We start from the raw sequence: 20,213 nt of genomic DNA, 5'->3' as shown, positions 1-20,213 counted from the left end.
TGAAAAAGGCTGTAAGTTGCCTTGGTCAGGAATCCTCTTTTCTTTTGCCAGTCATGCTGCCGCTTTGTCTGGGAACTAAACCACTCTGTCTGCGCCCAGTAACTGTGCCCTGATGAGTTGCTGGGAGCTGTTGTCCTGTAGCTGTAGCCTGAGCTCTGGGTCTAAGCAGCCATCACACTCAGGCTCTAGCCATGCCCCCCCCTTGGTACACAATATATTAAAAACAATGTTTGAAGGCACCTTCCATGATGATAAATGACAGTATATTCACTCCCAAAGAGAAACTACATCAAGAGCCACTACAGACTGGTAGAAAGAAAACTATGTAAATATATATAGATCAATATAACCAAAGTAATAGTTTTGGTATCTTGATAAAAATTGCCTCCTGCTCAATATGTTTCACATAAGAGCTTCATCAGAAGTTGGGTGCTATAAACAAACAGACATAACAAAAGGTAACATTTTTGAAAATCATGTGGAACAAATGGCTTACCGCATGTGTCCATAGAAGGAAAAACTTGCAAAGAGATAATATACCAGGGAATAGGATAGAATGGCAGTACTAACGTGACATGTGTCTAGGCATGGCACAAAATGCCCCGCATGGACCACAACGTCACTCTGGGGCCCCCCCTTTGAAGAACTGGCTTACTGATCCGGATGGGGAGGGAGAACCAACACAGCTTCACTAAATGTCCAAAAAGTGTGACCTTAAATTATGTTCAGACCATCAGGGCAGGACAACAATATATATATAAAAATTGTCCAAAAATCAACATACCACAATTATATAGGAGAGGAATCTCCTGGAGAAGAGCAAAATTTCCAAAGTCCAGAGCAGGATAAAGCATGTTCTGAAAAACAAAAAAAATATAGTAGAGTACAGGAATTCCCTTGCCCAAGCACCAACCTGTCCCTCTCTGTGAAAAAATATAATATAATTACCAACCTCCAATGTGTGTCTTTTGCCTTCGGCCTAAACTGTGTGACAGCTCCCAGCCCATCTACCACTGCTCACACCGCCATGTTGAGGTAAAAGTTTAAGTGAATGGTAACTCCTTTGGGGGTTGTATGAAAGAATTGAATGAGTTATAATCTTGATCAAAACATAGCAGACTTTATCGGCACAACATGAAGTGGTAATTTTGAAAAAATATAACGTTTTTATTTTAATCTATTAAAATAACATAAAACTAGGGATGAGCAGAACAGCCCCTGGTTCGGTTCGCAGCAGGACATGCAAACAGACAATTTGTTTGAACACGTGAACACCGTTAAAGTCTATGGGACACGAACATGAAAAATCAAAAGTGCTAATTTTAAAGGCTAATATGGAAATTATTGTCATAAAAAGTGTTTGGGGACCCGGGTCCTGCCCCATAAGACATGTAGCAATGCAAAAAAAAGTTTTAAAAACTGGCTTTTTTGGGGAGTAGTGATTTTTATAATGCTTAAAGTGAAACAATAAAATATTCCTTTAAATTTCATACATTGGGGGTGTCTATAGTATGCCTGTAAAGTAGCGCATGTTTCCCGTGCTTAGAAAAGTCCCTGCACAAAATGACATTTCTAACGGGAAAAAGGTAACTTAAAACTACTCGCGGCTATAATGAATTGTCAGGTCCCGGCAATACAGATAAAAGTCACTGAAAAAAAAACAGCATGGGTTCCCCCCATAGTCCATTACCAGGCCCTTTGGGTCTGGTATGAATATTAAGGGGAACACTGAACCAAACTTTAAAATAAAATGCGTAGGGGTTTCCCCCAAATTCCATATCGGGCCCTTCAGGTCTGGTATGGATATTAAGGGGAACCCTGCGCAAAAAAATGGGGTGAGGTCCCCCCAAAAATCCATACCAGCCCCTTATCCAAGCACGCAACCTGTCAGAACGCAGGAAAAGAGGGGGGAAAAGAGAGTGCCCCCCCTCCTGAACCGTACTAGGCCAGATGCCCTCAACATAGGGAGGTTGCCCCCATGTTGATGGGGACAAGGGGGGCCTCATCCCCACAACCCTTGCCGATGGTTGTGGGGGTCTGCGGGCAGGGGGATTATCAGAATCGGGAACCCCACTTTAACAAAAGGGGAACTCCAGATCCCGCCCCCCATGTGAATTGGTAACGGGGTACATTGTACCCCCTACCATTTCACACAAAAAAAGTGTCAAAATGTTAAAAACCATAGGAGACAGTTTGGGACAAGTCCTTTATTAAAAATAAAAAAATAAATAAAAGGTTCCAACGATGTAATCCAGTCTCAAGTGATACAGAAAAAAAACGCTGCTACGAACAGTTTGACACTTTTTTTGTGAAGAGGTAGGGGTACAATATACCCCGTTACCAATTCAAACGGGGGGCGGGATCTGGAGTTCCCCTTTATTAAAGGGGGCTTCCAGATTCCAATAAGCCCCCTCGCCCGCAGAACTCCACAACCACCGGGCAAGGGTTGTGGGGATGGGGACAAGGGCCTCATCCCCACAACCCTTGCGCTCATGTGGCCTGGTATGGTTCAGGAGGGGGCCGCTCTCTTCTCCCCCCCCCCCTATTTTCCTGTGGCCTGCCAGGTTGCGTGCTCGGATAAAGGTCTGGTGTGGATTTTTGGGGGGAAACCCACGCCATTTTTTTTTTTGTGCGGGGTTCCCCTTAAAATCCATACCAGACCTGATGGATCTGGTATGGATTTTTGGGTGGAACCCCATGCCATTTAAAAAAAATTGTCACAGGGTTCCCCTTAACATCCAGACCTGAAGGGCCTGATATGGAATTTGGGGGGACCTCCACGCATTTTTTTTTTCATTTTGCCCCAAAGGGCCTGGTAATGGACTAAGGGGGAACCCATGCTGTTTTTTTTCAATGACTTTTATCTGTATTGCCGGGACCCGACAATTCATTATAGCTGCGAGTAGTTTTAACCACTTATACAGAGCATTTTCACCCCCTTCCTGCCCAGACCAATTTTTAGTTTTCAGCGCTGTTGCACTTTGAATGACAATTGCGCGGTCATGCAACACTGTACCCAAATGAAATCTTTGTGTTTCCCCCCCCACAAATAGAGCTTTCATTTGGTGATATTTGATCAGCTCTGCGGTTTTTATTTTTTGCGCTATAAACAAAAGAAGAGCAACAATTTTGAAAAAACACCATGTTTTTTACTTTTTGATTTAATAAATATCAACATTTAAAAAAATAATAAAAAAAATTCCCCAGTTTAGACTGATACGTATTCTTCTACATATTGTTGGTAAAAAAATCGCAATAAGAGTATATTGATTGGTTTGCGCAAAAGTTATAGAGTCTACAAAATAGGGGATAGATTTATGGTATTTTTTTCTTTTTTTACTAGTAATGTCGACGATCTGCGATTTTTTATTGTGACCGTGACATTGCGGCGGACATATCGGACACTTTTGACATGTTTTTGGGACGATTTACATTTATACAGCGATTAGGGCTATAAAACTGCACTGATTACTGTGTAAATGTGACTGGCAGGGAAGGGGTTAACACTAGGGGGCGCTGAAGGGGTTAATATGTTCCCTGGGAGTGATTTATAACTGTAGGGTCAGGGGGACTCACAAGGGAAGGAGACCGATCTGTGTTCCTCTGTTCTGGGAACACACATCGGTCTCCTCTGACAGGAGGTGGATCTGTGTGTTTACATACACAGATCTACAATCTTGCCGTGTTTGCCAGCAATCGCGGGTGCCCGACAGACATAGCGACCACCGGGCACGCGCACCGGGTCGGGAGCTTTGCCGTGGGCGTGCGCAGCAGCACGCGCGCCCCCTAGCGGCTGCGATGCACAGGACGTCATATGACGTCCACTCTGAAGGACAGACAGTTCCTGCCAACGTCATATTATTATGGCTCGGTAGGGAACTGGTTAAATTACTTTTTTTTCCTTTTAGAAATGTCATTTTGTGCAGGGACTTTTCTAAGCACAGGAAACATGCGCTTCTTTACAGGCATACTATAGACACCCCCAGGTAGGAAATTTAAAGGAATATTTCACTTTTATTGTTTCACTTAAAGCATTATTAACCACTTAAGGAACGCCTAACGCCTATATACATCGGCAGAATGGCATGGTTGGGCACAATCACGTACCTGTACCTGGTCCGAAGCTCCGTGACCGCGGCCGCGGGACCAGCGGACCCGATCGCCGCTGGAGTCCCGCGATCGCCCCCTGGAGCTGAAGAACGGGGAGAGGTGTGTGTAAACACACCTTCCCCATTCTTCACAGTGGCGCTGTCATTGATCATCTGTTCCCTGATATAGGGAAAGGTGATCAATGACGTCACACGTCCAGCCCTGCCCTCCTACAGTTAGAAACACATATGAGGTCACACTTAACCCCTTCAGCGTCCCATAGTGGTTAACTCCCAAACTGCAATTGTCATTTTCACAGTAAACAATGCATTTTATAGCACTGCTCCCGGAAAAAAAAACGGTTGCTTTTAAAACTTTTCTGCATTGATACATGTCCCCTGGGGCAGGACCCTGGTCCCCAAACACTTTTTATGACAATAACTTGCATAATAACCTTTAAAATTAGCACTTTTGATTTCTCCCAATGGCTTTTAAAGGGTGTGCCACGGCTTTTTTTGGGCTGTGTAACTTAAATTCCGCCGGCGCAAGGCGTTCCTATTCAAATGGGGGCGATTCCCATTTAAATTAGGCGCGCTCCCGCGCCGGCCGTACTGCGCATGCTCATGACGTAATTTTCCCGATGTGCATAGCGCGAAATTACGTTACGCCGAGCTTTGTGGATTGCGACGGGTCAATAAAGTTGCGTCGAAAAAAAAAAAAGATACGGCGGAAAAAAAAATTCAAAATTAAAAAAAAAAACGCGTCACTGGACAGAAAGGTCTGCTTTTACATGGTGTACTAACTTTACACCATGTAAAAGCAGCCCTAATTTTGCGTATGCAAACTAAAACTTACGGAGAAAAAACAAAGCTGAAAAGCTTTGTGGATCTCCGTAAGTGCTAATTTGCATACCCGAGGCGGCATTTCTACACGAAATGCCCCCAGCGGCGGATGCGGTACTGCATCCTAAGATCCGGCAGTGTAAGTCCCTTACACATGCCGGATCTTCTGCCTAACTATGGAAAACTGATTCTGTGGATCAGTTCCATAGTTAGGAACAGGGATACGACGGCGTAACAGCAATTACGCCGTCGTATCCCTTTTGTGGATTTGGCCCTATTTGTATCAAAAACTGTATAGACACTGAATGTGTAATTATATCAATGTAGAATACATAGATTCCCTCTTGTTTTCTTGTCAACGAGTTTCACAATTTTAATAGCTTCCTCAGGACATTTTGGGTAGGTGCTAATGCAAAATTAAAATAACACAAAAGAAAAATTACATAAGTATTCATGGTATTACTATGTATATATCATATTCAACAAAGTATTTTGGTCTTAAAAAAAATATACAGACATACATGACCATACTACATATATGCTTGCCTGGTGAACCCTGAGACCAATTATGGGTGACACCACAGAGTAGGAATGAGCTTTGTGTTCGAGTCAAACCCATGTTCGAGTCGAACATTGTATGTTCAAAGAAAACTAGGGTTGGGACTTTAAATGAGGCATATGAAAAACACACGCTTCCATCCCTATTGGATACAAAAAAAGGTTTTTTTTTTGGGACTTTAAACAAACAGTAGTATAAATAAAATAGTAAACGTTTATAACCAGGCTCATACATACCTCCCAAACAGCAAGCCAAATTCAACTGTCTAACTGTATATGTTAAAAGCAGAGATTGGTTGCACGCATTTGCAAGTACATGAGTAAGCTGCAGAGCCCGCGCCAAGGCTCTCTGCGATCTGCAGTCCTAACTAAACTTTTGAAGTCTCCTCAATGGAGGCATGTAAAGACTAATGGGTAGATGGAGGACAGGTGACTAGGGGTGTGTCCCCGCCTCAACCTATGCTTGGTATTGTGGTGAAGAGCACTGGAAAAAAACGCATAATAGTATAAGGGTATCAGCAAACGCATCTCCATCCCTATATGGTACAAAGAAAACTAGGGTTGGGACTTTAAATGAGGCGTATGAAAAACACACGCCTCCATCCCTATTGGATACAAAAAAAGTTTTTTTTTTTGGGACTTTAAATGAGATGCGTTTTTAAACAAACAGTAGTATAAATAAAATAGTAAACATTTATAACCAGGCTCATACATACCACCCAAACAGCAAGCCAAATTCATTGTATGTTCGAGTCGAACATCGTATGTTCGACCGTTCGTCGAAATACGAACGTTACGGGCCATTCGTGCCAAATTCAAGTAGCGCGTCACGGCCCATAATTCACTGCAGCATCGCAGTGCATTGCTGGCTGATGATTGGCCAAGCATGCACTATGACCCACATGCTTGGCCATTTGCAGTGCGCAAAAAACAGAGAGCCATAATTGGCCAAAGCCAGGGTGGCTTTAGCCAATTATGGCTCAGGGGGTTTAGTACACGCCCCACACTATAAAAGGCCACCTGCATGTCGGCCTTGTGTAGTGTGTTGCGGCGGTGGTTAGGGGGAGAAGACAGAGAGAGAGAGAGAGTCATTTTTTCTAGGTAGATAGAGCAGGCAGGCTAGTCAGTTAAAGTTACAGTGTGTAGAGGATATATATGCATCCCAGGTGTTGTACATATATTTATACACTGTATAGTTTAGCTAGATCAGCTATTCCTAATTTACTGGCAGGCAGGTGATTGTGCTAGCCGCAGTATTCTCATGTGGTGTATTGCCTGTGTCCTCTGCAGTGTGCACCATAAAGCTATGTGGTGTGTGTACTGCTTTTGTCCTCTGTAGTTTGCACCCAAAGCTACTTGGTGTATACTGCCCGTGTCTTCTGCAGTTTGCACCTAAAGCTATATAGTATGACTGTCTGTGTCCCCTGCAGTGTGCACCATAAAGCTATGTGGTGTGTGTACTGCCTTTGTCCTCTGTAGTTTGCACCTAAAGCTACTTGGTGTGTACTGCCTGTGTCCTCTGCAGTTTGCACCTAAAGCTACTTGGTGTGTACTGCCCGTGTCCTCTGCGGTTTTCACCTAAAGCTACGTAGTGTGTACTGCCTGTGTCCTCTGCAGTGTGCACCATAAAGCTACGTGGTGTGTGTACTGCCTTTGTCCTCTGTAGTTTGCACCTAAAGCTACTTGGTGTGTACTGCCTGTGTCCTCTGCAGTTTGCACCTAAAGCTACGTGGTGTGTGTACTGCCTTTGTCCTCTGCAGTTTGCACCTAAAGCTACATGGTGTGTACTGCCCGTGTCCTCTGCAGTTCGCACCTAAAGCTATGTAGTGTGTACTGCCTGTGTCCTCTGCAGTGTGCACCATAAAGCTACGTGGTGTGTGTACTGCCTTTGTCCTCTGTAGTTTGCACCTAAAGCTACTTGGTGTGTACTGCCTGTGTCCTCTGCAGTTTGCACCTAAAGCTACTTGGTGTGTACTGCCCGTGTCCTCTGCGGTTTTCACCTAAAGCTACGTAGTGTGTACTGCCTGTGTCCTCTGCAGTGTGCACCATAAAGCTACGTGGTGTGTGTACTGCCTTTGTCCTCTGTAGTTTGCACCTAAAGCTACTTGGTGTGTACTGCCTGTGTCCTCTGCAGTTTGCACCTAAAGCTACGTGGTGTGTGTACTGCCTTTGTCCTCTGCAGTTTGCACCTAAAGCTACATGGTGTGTACTGCCCGTGTCCTCTGCAGTTCGCACCTAAAGCTACGTAGTATGTACTGCCTGTGTCCTCTGCAGTGTGCACCATAAAGCTACGTGGTGTGTGTACTGCCTTTGTCCTCTGTAGTTTGCACCTAAAGCTACTTGGTGTGTACTGCCTGTGTCCTCTGCAGTTTGCACCTAAAGCTACTTGGTGTGTACTGCCCGTGTCCTCTGCAGTTTTCACCTAAAGCTACTTGGTGTGTACTGCCTGTGTCCTCTGCAGTGTGCACCATAAAGCTACGTAGTGTGTGTACTGCCTTTGTCCTCTGCAGTTTGCACCTAAAGCTACATGGTGTGTACTGCCCGTGTCCTCTGCAGTTTGCACCTAAAGCTATGTAGTGTGTACTACCTGTGTCCTCTGCAGTGTGCACCATAAAGCTACATGGTGTGTACTGCCTGTGTCCTCTGCAGTGTGCACCATAAAGCTACGTGGTGTGTGTACTGCCTTTGTCCTCTGTAGTTTGCACCTAAAGCTACTTGGTGTGTACTGCCCATGTCATCTGCAGTTTGCACCTAAAGCTACTTGGTGTGTACTGCCCATGTCCTCTGCAGTTTGCACCTAAAGCTACTTGGTGTGTACTGCCTGTGTCCTCTGCAGTTTGCACCTAAAGCTACGTAGTGTGTACTGCCCATGTCCTCTGCAGTGTGCACCATAAAGCTACGTAGTGTGTACTGCCCGTGTCCTCTGCAGTGTGCACCATAAAGCTACATGGTGTGTACTGCCTTTGTCCTCTGCAGTTTGCACCTAAGCTACTTGGTGTGTACTGCTCGAGTCCTCTGCAGTTTGCACCTAAAGCTATGAGGTGTGTGTATTGCCTTTGTCCTCTGCAGGCCATTAGTATGTCTGGAAGGACAACAAGAAGAGACAGAGAGTCACGAGGGCAAGCAGGCTCTGTGTCTAGAGGCAACAGTGCTGGTCATGGACACGATGCATCCTCATCAGCACGTGGCCATTGGACACGCTCATCCTTGTTTTCGGCAGGTGACCGCGTTGAGCCGCAACATGCTGAAGATTAGGTAGAGTGGATGACCAAGCCATCCTCATCCTCCTCATCCTCTCTCACCCAGGCTCAGGGTACTTTGTCTGGCAAAGCAGCTGCCAAGTCGTCCTCTTCCCTCAATGGCTTTAGTCACTTCTTCCCTAGCCCCACCATGTCCTCCTGAGGAGTCCCCTGAACTGTTTGACCACAGTGTTGGGTACATGCTGAATGAGGATGCACAGCGTTTTGAAGGCTCCGATGATGGTACACAGCTATAGGAAGGCAGTAACGTGAGCCCAGAGAGAGGGGGGGCCCAAGAAGGACAGCAATCTGGCAGTCATGTTCCTCCAGCTGCAGCATACTGCCAGGTTTTCTACAGTGATGAGGAGGGAGGGGATGATGAGGTCACTGACTCTACGTGGGTGCCTGATAGGAGAGAGGAGGAGAAGGAGGAGGCACAGGCACATCTCCAACGAGGCAGGATGCCCTCCAGGGGCCAGCTTAAGGGCAGCACACAACTGCATCACAACGCAGAGCTACGCATGTGCAGAGCGCTGCTGTGTCTCAGCGTTATTCCAAAAGTTCTTTGGTGTGGGCCTTTTTTGAGACGAGTGCATCAGATCGCACCGCTGCTATTTGCAACATATGTCTCAAGCGTATCTCGTGTGGCCAAAACATCACCCGCTTGGGCAACACATGCTTGACCAGACATATGTCGACCTGCCATGCAGTTCATTGGCAAGCGTACCTCAAAGACCCACACCAAAGAACAAAGCGGACCTCCCCTTGCCCCTCATCAGCTGGGATCTCCAACCACCCCACTATACCCTCAGTCCATAGGCATGCGCAGGGGGGTGCCAGGTGTGCCTGGGCACACCCTAATCCCCCCCATGGACTAGTGCCATCCAGTGTATCATCCAGTGTACAGAAGTGTGCAGGGCAAATGGGACCCCAGGGTGGGGGGGCCCACTGTGCCCTGTCACGCACTACATATCCAGAGTAATCCATATCTGCAGGTAATCCATATCTCTCTTACCCCATCCTCTCTCTCTCTTACCCCCTCACCCTCCCCTCTCTCTTACCTCCCTCACCCCCCCTCTCTCTTACCCCCCTCACCCCCCTCTCTCACCCCCTTACCAATCTCTCTCTTACCTCCCCTCACCCCCTCTCTCTCATTCCCCTCACTCTCCTCTCTCTTACCTCCCCTTACCCTCTCTCTCTCACCCCTCTATCTCTCACACCACTCTCTTACCTCCTCTCTCTTTCTCTGACCCCCCATATTTCTCACCCCTCTCTCTCATCCAAATCTCTCACCCCCTCTCTCTCTCTCTCTCTCTCTCTCTCTCTCACCCCTCTATCTCTCACACCACTCTCTTACCTCCTCTCTCTTTCTCTGACCCCCCATATTTCTCACCCCTCTCTCTCATCCAAATCTCTCACCCCCTCTCTCTCTCTCTCTCTCTCTCTCTCTCTCTCTCCTCTTCTTCTTTTTCTCTCCCCCTCCTCTCTCTCCCCCCTTCTTTTCTTCTCACTCCCTCTCTCTCCCCCTCTGTCAAATTCTGCAATAAAATGTGAACTCTTTACAAGAGTGTGTGTGTCTGAATATATATATATATATATATATATATATATATATATATATATATATATATATATATATATATTAGGGCTGTGGAAATTAACTATTAATTCATCGATTTATCTTTAATTTTTTTGATCGATCAAATTTTTTTGGATCGATTAAAATTCTTTTGATTGGTACTCACCTCTCCGCCGGCTTCTGGGTCTTTAGGGAGTTCCATTGGAGATCCGTTGATGTTACGGACACCGGCAGGGCTTGCCGTGTTCATCTGAAGGGCTCCTTTGCTTTGCCTTCATATCTGCATGCCGACGGGACCTTACTATCTGCCACATGCAAGGGCTGTTACACTTCCCTCTATCAACCTGGGATTCTACAACCATCCACTGCGAGTTGTGATAGTTCCATTCCCCTGACATCTACATGCTGACGGACTGATGTTAACACCTTCTCATCTGGATTCAGCAGTGGTACCCATTTTTATACCAGTATCAGTGGCGGAATTATAGGGGTCGCTGAGGTCGCCATGGCGACCGGGCCCCTTGCTGTAGGGGGCCCTCGAGGGCCCCCTGTATACAGTGCTTTGATAGGAGAAGCGGAGACGAGCTCCCGATCCCAGGCCGAACTGTAATCGGCACTGTGCGGGGAGCTCGTCACATTCATTACAAAGTGAAAGCACAGTGTGTGCTCTTTGTCTCCCTCTACAGTGCAGTACCCGGCAGGAAGAGCTACTAAGGTAAGACTGACGTTTTTTATCTACTGTGTGTGTTTTTATGTTTACAAACGGTTTTTATTGTGGAAAAAGGTCAAAGTATATAAAAATTACAATGTAGGTGTGTGTTTATATGTGTGTGTGTTTATATGTGTGTGTTCATATGTGTGTGTTCATATGTGTGTGTGTGTGTTCATGTGTGCGTGTGTTCATGCGTGTGTGTGTGTTCATGCGTGTGTGAGTGTTCATGCGTGTGTGTGTTCATGTGCATATGTATGTATGTGAGTGTGCATGCCATATGTGTATGAATGTGTGTGTGCATGTGAACATGTATGTATGTGAGTGTGCATGTATGTGTTAGTGGCGGTGCATCCATAAGAGCACAGGGCATCGCCCCCCTCTCTCCAGCCACCCCCTGGCTGCGTTTGATGGCACAGTGGCTGCGTTTGATGGGCACAGTGGCTGCATTTGATGGGCACAGTGTCTGCATTTGATGAGCACAGTGGCTGCGGTTGATGGCACAGTGGCTGCGGTTGAGGGCACATTGGCTGCGGTTGATCGGCACAGTGGTTGCACTTGATGGGCACAGTGGCTGCAGTTGATGGGCACAGTGGCTGCATTTGATGGGCACAGTGGCTGCGTTTGATGGGCACAGTGGCTGCGTTTGATGGGCACAGTGGCTGTGTTTGATGGGCACAGTGGCTGCATTTGATGGGCACAGTGGCTGCATTTGATGGGCACAGTGGCTGCATTTGATGGGCACAGTGGCTGCGTTTGATGGGCAAAGTGGCTGCATTTGATGGGCACAGTGGCTCAGTTTGAGGGCACAGTGGCTGCGTTTGATGGCACAGTGGCTGCGTTTGATGGCACAGTGGCTGCGTTTGATGGGCACAGTGGCTGCGTTTGATGGGCACAGTGGCTGCTTTTGATGGGCACAGTGGCTGCTTTTAATGGGCACAGTGGCTGCTTTTGATGGGCACAGTGAGACTGCAATTTTTTATTATTTTTTTAAGAATTTTTCAGTTTGCTTGCGCCCCCCCCAAAAATGTTGAGCACCAGCCACCACTGGTTTAAATGTGTGTGCATATGTGCATTTATATATATGTATATAAACAGTGTATGTGTATGTATGTGTGTTTACATGACCCCCTATATGTGTACAATCAGAACAGATTTTTTTTTTGCTTGTTCATAGTACCAGCAAAAAAATGCTGTTCCATTGAAAAGCAATTCATGCTCAGATCGCTTTTCAGAGGCATTTGACAGCTGGTAAAGAGGCAATGTGTTGCCTCCTGACTGCCTGTTTTAACCCATTAAATGCATCATCACTAAGCTGCAAAGCACACAGTTGCAGGGTGGTTGCAGTGCAGCCCCATTCACCTAGGGCAGTGATGGCGAACCTTGGCACCCCAGATGTTTTGGAACTACATTTCCCGTGATTCTCATGCACTCTGCAGTGTAGTTGAGCATCATGGGAAATGTAGTTCCAAAACATCTGGGTTGCCAAGGTTCACCTTCACTGACCTAAGAGTATACTTCAAGGGTGCCCTGGCTGGAAAAGTATTGAGAAACACTGGCATAGAGGAACCAATCTCTCCATTTTCCTCCTGCAGCCGCTGAATGCCTGCGGGAGGGAGAGGAGGAGAAGCAGGGGGAATGGAGAAATTGGTTCCTTTATATGCAGCCACCCACTAGCGACCAGGTCCTGTTGTTCCGCCACCGAGCTCGGAGAAAAGACCCCTCTCGGGGGGGTCAGGGGGGCCCTTTATGGTTTCTTGCATCGGGGCCCTGAAGGTTTTAGTTACGCCACTGACCAGTATCATACTTAGCTACATGTTTTAATGTCTGCTTTTGCTACCATTTGGTATTACTCACACCATTTTCACAGTTTATGTAGCTACATCGATTTTATCTCCAGTGCAATATTTATTTTGTTACCTACTTGAAGACATTATTAAAGTATTAATGCTATTCCCATCGAGCGCTGCCTTTGTGTGTTTTTAGTATCCTGCTATCCATTTTTCCAGTGGTTGGTAGCTGCACTGGGAATCAGCCTGCAAGGAGATTAGCTAAAAGTAGTTGGATCTGTATGTGCGTTATAATTAATCAAAATTAGTCGATTAAAAAAAAATCGATTAATTGAACACAACAATTTTAATCAGTAACAGCCCTAATATACTGTATATACATACCCACACGCATGTGTTTGAGTTGTGGGGTGCACACCCTAATGCAATAGGCAGCGCACACCTATGCCACAGTCCTCTCTGAAGCCTGCACTGATAGGACTGAAGGTGTAGAATTAGGTGCGTCACAGCCTAGTACATGCGGGCAATCTACTATCGGTACACAGATGGCAGATAGTACCAGGCAAATTTCCCTGCCCCAGCTGCTGCAGCGCCAAAAGAAGTTCTCTCCCAGACATCCACATGCCCAGCGGTTGAATGCTAGATTAGCTAAATTGCTAGAACTTCAACTGCTGCCTTTTCAGTTGGTAGATTCTGGCCCCTTCCGTGAGTTTGTGGAATGTGCGGTACCTCAGTGGCAAGTTCCCAAACGCCACTTTTTCTCACGGAAGGTGATTCCGGCTCTCTACCTCCATGTGAAAAGCAATGTCCATGCCTCGCTGGACAGGGCGGTCAGTGGTGGTGCATATTACCACTGACTCATGGTCCAGCAGGCATGGACAGGGACGTTACCTATCTTTCACGGCCCATTGGGTGACTCTGCTGGCAGCTGGGAAGGACGCAGGACAAGGCACAGTAGTGTTGGAGGTTGTTCCGCCACCACGCCTCCAAAATGCTACTACTGGTTGTGACACACCTCTCTCCTCCACCCCCTCCTCTTCTTCTTCCTCTGTGGCCTCTTCCTGTGCTGATGTGTCCTCAGAACCAGCGGTGCTCCGTAGGCGTTCAAGGGGCTACGCAGGTACGCAGGCAAAGAGATGCCATGCAGTGCTTGAGCTGGTGTGCTTGGGGGACAGGAGCCACACTGGGCCAGAGGTTCTGTCAGCTCTGCAGGGGAAGGCTCAGAAGTGGTTGACACCACGCCAGCTTAAGCCAGGAATGGTGGTTTGCGACAATGGCACCAACCTCCGCGACAGGGACAACTGACTCATGTGCCCTGTTTTGCTCATGTCCTTAATTTAGGGGTGAAACGGTTCTTGGGCAGGTACCCGGGCTTACAGGATGTCCTGAAGCAGGCCAGGAAAGTCTGTGTGCATTACCGATGGTCATATAATGCCAGTGCTCAGCTGGCAGACCTCCAAAGGAAATACAACCTGCCCAAGAACCACCTAATCTGTGAAATGCCCACCAGGTGGAACTCTATGTTGGCCATGCTGCAGCGGCTGAACATGCAGCAGAGGGCCATCAATGAGTATCTGGGCCAATATGGCAGCAGAACTGGGTCAGGGGAGCTTGTTTTTTTCCCCATGCCAGTGGGCCATGATCAGGGATGCATGCACTGTCCTGTCACCATTTGAGGAGGCCACGAGGATGGTGAGCTGTGACAGTGCATGCATCAGTGAGACTGTCCCTCTTATTCACATGTTGTAGCACACGCTGCATGGAATAATGGACAGGGCCCTTGAGGCAAAACAGAGGAAGGAAGAGGAGGACTTCCTTACCTCTCAAGGCCCCCTTTAGCCAGACAGTGTTCCTGCTTGCCCGCCTATCACACAGGAAGAGGATGGGGAGGAGGAGAAGGAGGAGGAGGAAGATTGTGTCAGCATGGAGGTGGAGCCTAGCACTCAGCATCAGCAGCAGTCTTCAAGGGATCAATTACAGTCCCAAGGAACCCATGGACTTGTACATGGCTGGGATGAGGTGGCTGCGGAGCATGTCATCCTCAGTGACCCTGAGGACTCTGCACCGAATTCCTCAGCTAACCTACGCTGTATGGCCTCCCTGATCCTGCAGGATGCTAGTATTCGTGCTATCAAGGAGAGGGATCATTACTGGCTGGCAACTCTCCTTGATCCACGTTACCAGAATAAGGTTGCGGACCTTATCTTGCCGGCGCAGAGGAAGCAAAAGATGAAACATCTTCGGGAAACCTTGCAGAAAGGTCTGTGCAATGCGTTCCCAGAGACTGGGGGGTTACAAAATCCAGGTCCTGGACAACGTGTTGTTGAGGCTTCGGTCAGTCACAGAAGGAGCGGTGGAGAAGGTGGCCGTCTGACTGATGCGTTCAGACAATTTTTTAGTCAGCAGCCCCAAGGTATGACCGGTTCCAGCAACCATCACCAGCGCCTGTTTTACATGGTGCGGGAATACCTAGGGACAAGATCAGACTTGGACACCTTTCCCACCAAAAATCCTCTGACTTACTGTATCTTGAGGATGGATCACTGGCCAGAGCTTGCACAGTACGCAATTGAGCTACTGGCTTGTCCTGCATCCAGTGTTCTTTCAGAAAGCACATTCAGTGCTGCTGGAGGCTTTGTAACCGATCACAGGATGCGCCTCTCCACCGACTCGGTCGATCGACTGACCTTCATAAAAATGAATCAGGCTTGGATCACCACCAGCTACCAAGCACCTGATGCTGATGTAACTGAATATTTTTTTTTTAAAGGTCAGATCCCTTCAAGACTGCCTATGCTGATGCTGAGTGACTATACTGTTATGCTTGCTAAGTGACTATCCTTTTCCTCCTCAATGATCATGCTGATAGCTTGTAAGAACATTTTTGGTTCTGGGCACCGCCACCAGTGGCTAAGGCCCAATTTTTCTGCCCCTGTTTAACAGGGGCGTGTAATTACAATATTTGATGCAATACTTTGCAGCGGGCTCATTCCTGCGCTCCAACTACAGTATATGTGAGGGGTTGCAGTGTTGTGGCACCAGCACCAGTGCCTAAGATCCAATTTTTCTGCCCCTGTTTAACAGGGGCATGTAATTACAATTTTTGATGCAATACTTTGCAGCAGGCTCATTCCTGCGATCCAACTAAATTGGACCAACAAAGGGCCAATTTTTATGCCCCTGTTCAACAGGGGCATGTAATTACAATTCTTGATATAATATTTCACAGCAGGGCCCATTCCTGTGCCCACCAAGAGTGACTGTGAGGGCTTACAGAGTTGTGGCACCACCACCACCACCACCAACAAAGGCCCAATTTTTCTGCCCCTGTTCAACAGGGGCATGTAATTACAATTCTTGATCTAATATTTCACAGCAGGGCCCATTCCTGTGCCCACCAAGAGTAACTGTGAGGGCTTACAGAGTTGTGGCACCAGCGCCAGCACCCAAGGCCCAATTTTTCTACCACTGTTCAACAATGGCATGTAATTATAATTCTTGATATAATAGTTCACACCAAGACTAACTGTGAGGGCTTACAGGGTTGTGGCAACACCAACACCTAGGGCCCAAATTTCTGCAGAGTATATACGGCCGGCCCCTACTTTCAAACATCCAACTTATAAACGACTCCTACTTGCAAACGGAAGGAGTCAACAGGAAGTGAGAGGAAATCTACCCCTATGAAGAAAAATTCTCTTCTGTAAGAGGTGTCTCCTGTCCACTGATGCTTTATCACCAATCCTTGTTTCACAAAAAAAAAAGAATTGTTCAAAACATCATTTGTCATTGGGACAGAGAGTGAATTGCAATCTTCTGAACAGACAGCAAAACAAATGTTTACAGGGGTGATAACCCTTTTCTATGTTTTCAGAAAAGCTTAAAAATAGATTTTATGGCTGGAGCTACACTTTAAAAAAGTACAAGTTCAAAATTACAAACAGATCCTACTTAACAACAAACCTACAGTGCTTGTCTTGTTTGCACCGCCTGTATAATGCTGTTCAAAGTATATAGGGCCAAAGGGGTTTGTAATGACCTGGGGGTAGTGGGGGAAACCCATGCTATTTGTCTCAATGATTTTCATCCATATTGCAGGGACAAGACATTTCATTAAAGCCGTAAGCAGTTTTAAATTACTTTTTTCTTATAGTAATGTCATTTTGTGCAGGGACAGTTCTAAACACGTGCCAACTCACAGGCATACTATAGACACCCAACAGGTACGATATTTAAAGGAATTTTTCTTTTTTTTTTTCACTTTAAGCATCATTAAAATCACTGCTCCAGAAAAAAACGACTGTTTTTAAAACTTTTTTTTCCATTGATACATGTTCCCTGGGGCAAGACCCGGGTTCTCAAACCCGTTTCCCGACTATTACTTGCAGGCTTTAAAATGAGCACTTTTGAATTCGAACGTTCGAGTCCTATTGACATCAATTGACGTTTAAATGTTTGCACGAACGTTCGGTCCGTTCGAAGGTTCTGGTGCTAACCGAACGGGGGGTGTTCGGCTCATCCCTACCACAGAGACAGGCAGTGGAACCAAAGTCAATCCTTCCCAACAAATGGATGAAAAGAGTGAACTAATTTTTAGACCCTTAAGTTGAAGAGGAGAGAATCTTGCCTCCAATGTAACCAAGGACACTGATAATTCTATAGACAGAAACACCTAAGGCACTATGAAAACATCCCCTCATTGACATTCCGTATTGGCAATGAAGTTATATATAGTGTATTATAACCTCTTGATAATTCAAACAAAGCGGACTATTGAAAGGAGGGAATGGCTGTATATCTGAAATATAATGTTTCTATTTAAGAATATTTGGGAAAAAAAAGGGGGGATTAAAAGGCCAAAGATATCCGTGGATGCAAATAAACTTCATATTGGACTACATATTGTATTGTGCTTGCTAAAAGATGAGATTTATATAGCCTCCCCTAAATAGCAGGGAGATTCCTGTATAACTGATAAACACCATTTTCTGGGCAAATAGGGCCTGATCCACAAAAACCCGGCGTAACTTAATTTTTCCCATTTAAGTTAAACCGCCGCAAAATCTCTACCTAAGTGCCCGATCCACAAAGCACTTACCTAGAAATTTTGAGCGGTGTAACTTAAATCCGTCCGGCGCAAGGCGTTCCTAATCTAATGGGGCGAGTCCCATTTAAATTAGGCGCGCTCCCGCGCCGGACATACTGCACATGCTCCCGAAGCGATTTTCCCGAAGTGCTTTGCGTGAAGTTACGTTACGCCGAGTTTTGTGAATCGCGCCGGGTAAAAAAAGTTGCGTTGGGGAAAAAAAGAGATGCGGCGGGGAAAAAAAAATGTAAAAAAAATTTGACAGCGTCGCAGGAAAGAAGGGTCTACTTTTACATGGTGTACTAACTTTACACTTTGTAAAAGCAGCCCTAATTTTGCGACGGCAAACTAATACTTACGGAGAAAAAACGAAGCGTAAAAGCTTTGTGGATCTCCGTAAGTGCTAATTTGCATACCCGACGCTGGATTTCGACGAGAAATGCCCCCAGCGGCAGCTGCGGTACTGCATCCTAAGATCCAACAGTGTAAGTCCCTTACACATGTCGGATCTTCTGCCTATCTATGAGAAACTGATTCTGTGGATCAGTTCCATAGATACAAACAGGGATACGACAGCGTATCAGAAGATACGCCGGCGTATCCCTTTTGTTGATCAGGCCCATAGGCTGCATATTATGGGCACAGCTGACTGCATATGATGGGCACAGTTGGCTGCATTTGCTGGGCACAGTTGGCTGGATATGATGGGCACAGTGGCTGCATTTGATGGTGTTTTAATTCTTGTAATAAAATACCTGCCTGTGCCTTGCATCTCTAATAAATTTCAGTCTATAGTCTTGCTCATTAAAACTGCCTTTTTTTAATCTAGCTTGCTCATTAGGCCTAAAAATAGGCAGAATGTCTTAACAGGATTCGCCCACCATTGACTTTAATAGGATATGTTATTAAAGCGGAGTTCCACCCAAATGTGGAACTTACGCTTTAAGCACTCCTCGATCCCTTAGATGCAACATTTGGCATGTCACATTTTTTTTGGGGGGGGGGGGAGTGAGTACCTAGTTTTGAGTGTGACTTCCTGTCCCACTTCCGACTTTGGGCCGCCTAGGTGGCCCCTCCCTCTCGGCAATCTTCTAGGACTTCTAGGCCCAGAAGATTGCCTGCCCATTCAGAGAGCGCAGCGTGACTCGGGCATGAGCACTGCGCACCCGACCGTGATGCCGCAAGCTGTCATGGCTAGATGGCCACAGTTTCAATGGTGATGCCGCGGAGATGAGAGGTAGAGGAGCGAGGCTCTGTGCAGCCACATCGCTGGACCATGGCCAGGTGAGTGTCGATTTATTAAAAGTCAGCAGCTACACTTTTTGTAGCTGCTGACTTTTAATAAACTAAAAAAAGAACTCCACTTTAAGTTAGGTTCAATGCAGTCAGCTGCATCCAGGTTCGGTTATCTGTCTCTACCCACAGCTAAAAGCTCTGTTTGTGGCTACATGCTAACAGCAGTGGCTGCTGTCAGACTACCATTAGTTTAAATGGGCTGAGTAGCCTGTAGGCAGGTGCAGTCTGCTGTCACCACTGCAGGTGGCGATCAACGAAAGCGGCAATGCTGAGGGAGAGTAAGTCATAAGGAACATGGTTCCTCTATGGTTTCCTGAGTTACTGGAAAAGTGATCTGATTGGATGCTGGCGACTTAAATGTAGAATGTCTTTTTTAGACCCTGGCCCCTGGGTCTGGTGTGCTTTTTGCATGTGGGTAGTGTAAGGAAAGTTACCCAGTCTGTTAGCGGCAGTACTAGTGATAGGGAAAGGTTTCGGATGAGGAAGGAAAGCATAGGGTCACGTCCCTCTGGATACCTTCCTGATTCGGTATGAGAAGGCCAGGCCCTTTTATGTCCCCTCTCAAGAGACACTGTTGGTTGAGCTAGAACCTGCTTCTTCACGTTATTGGAAACTGTGAATGTGCCCAGCTGGGTAACTGTCCCACCAGGCCCATTGTGAACTATTGCTGCATTACTTGAATACTAGTTTTTTAACTGTGTAAATTATTGCCACTGCACCACACTGCATCCCACTTACAGGCCACTGCTAGTCTCATGACCTGGTCACTCCAGCAGCAAGAATCCACCAATTTATGTTGCAGGATTCCAGTGGTCACATGTAACCACATGTGAAGGAGGTCTAATATACTGGCTAAATAAGAAAGAGATCATGTATAACATTTTATTATGATAAATGTTTATTTTTAAGTTTTGAAAGCTGATTATTATCAGATATATTTTCCCTTCCTAATAGATGAAATAAGAGCCAAAAAAAAAAAAAAAACTTCTATGTAGGGTGTGTTTCCACCTCTCTGCACTGAACAT

This window comes from Rana temporaria, chromosome 7 (genome assembly GCF_905171775.1).
Source record: "Rana temporaria chromosome 7, aRanTem1.1, whole genome shotgun sequence".
NCBI lineage: Eukaryota > Metazoa > Chordata > Amphibia > Anura > Ranidae > Rana > Rana temporaria.
This window is presented reverse-complemented; position numbering follows the sequence as displayed.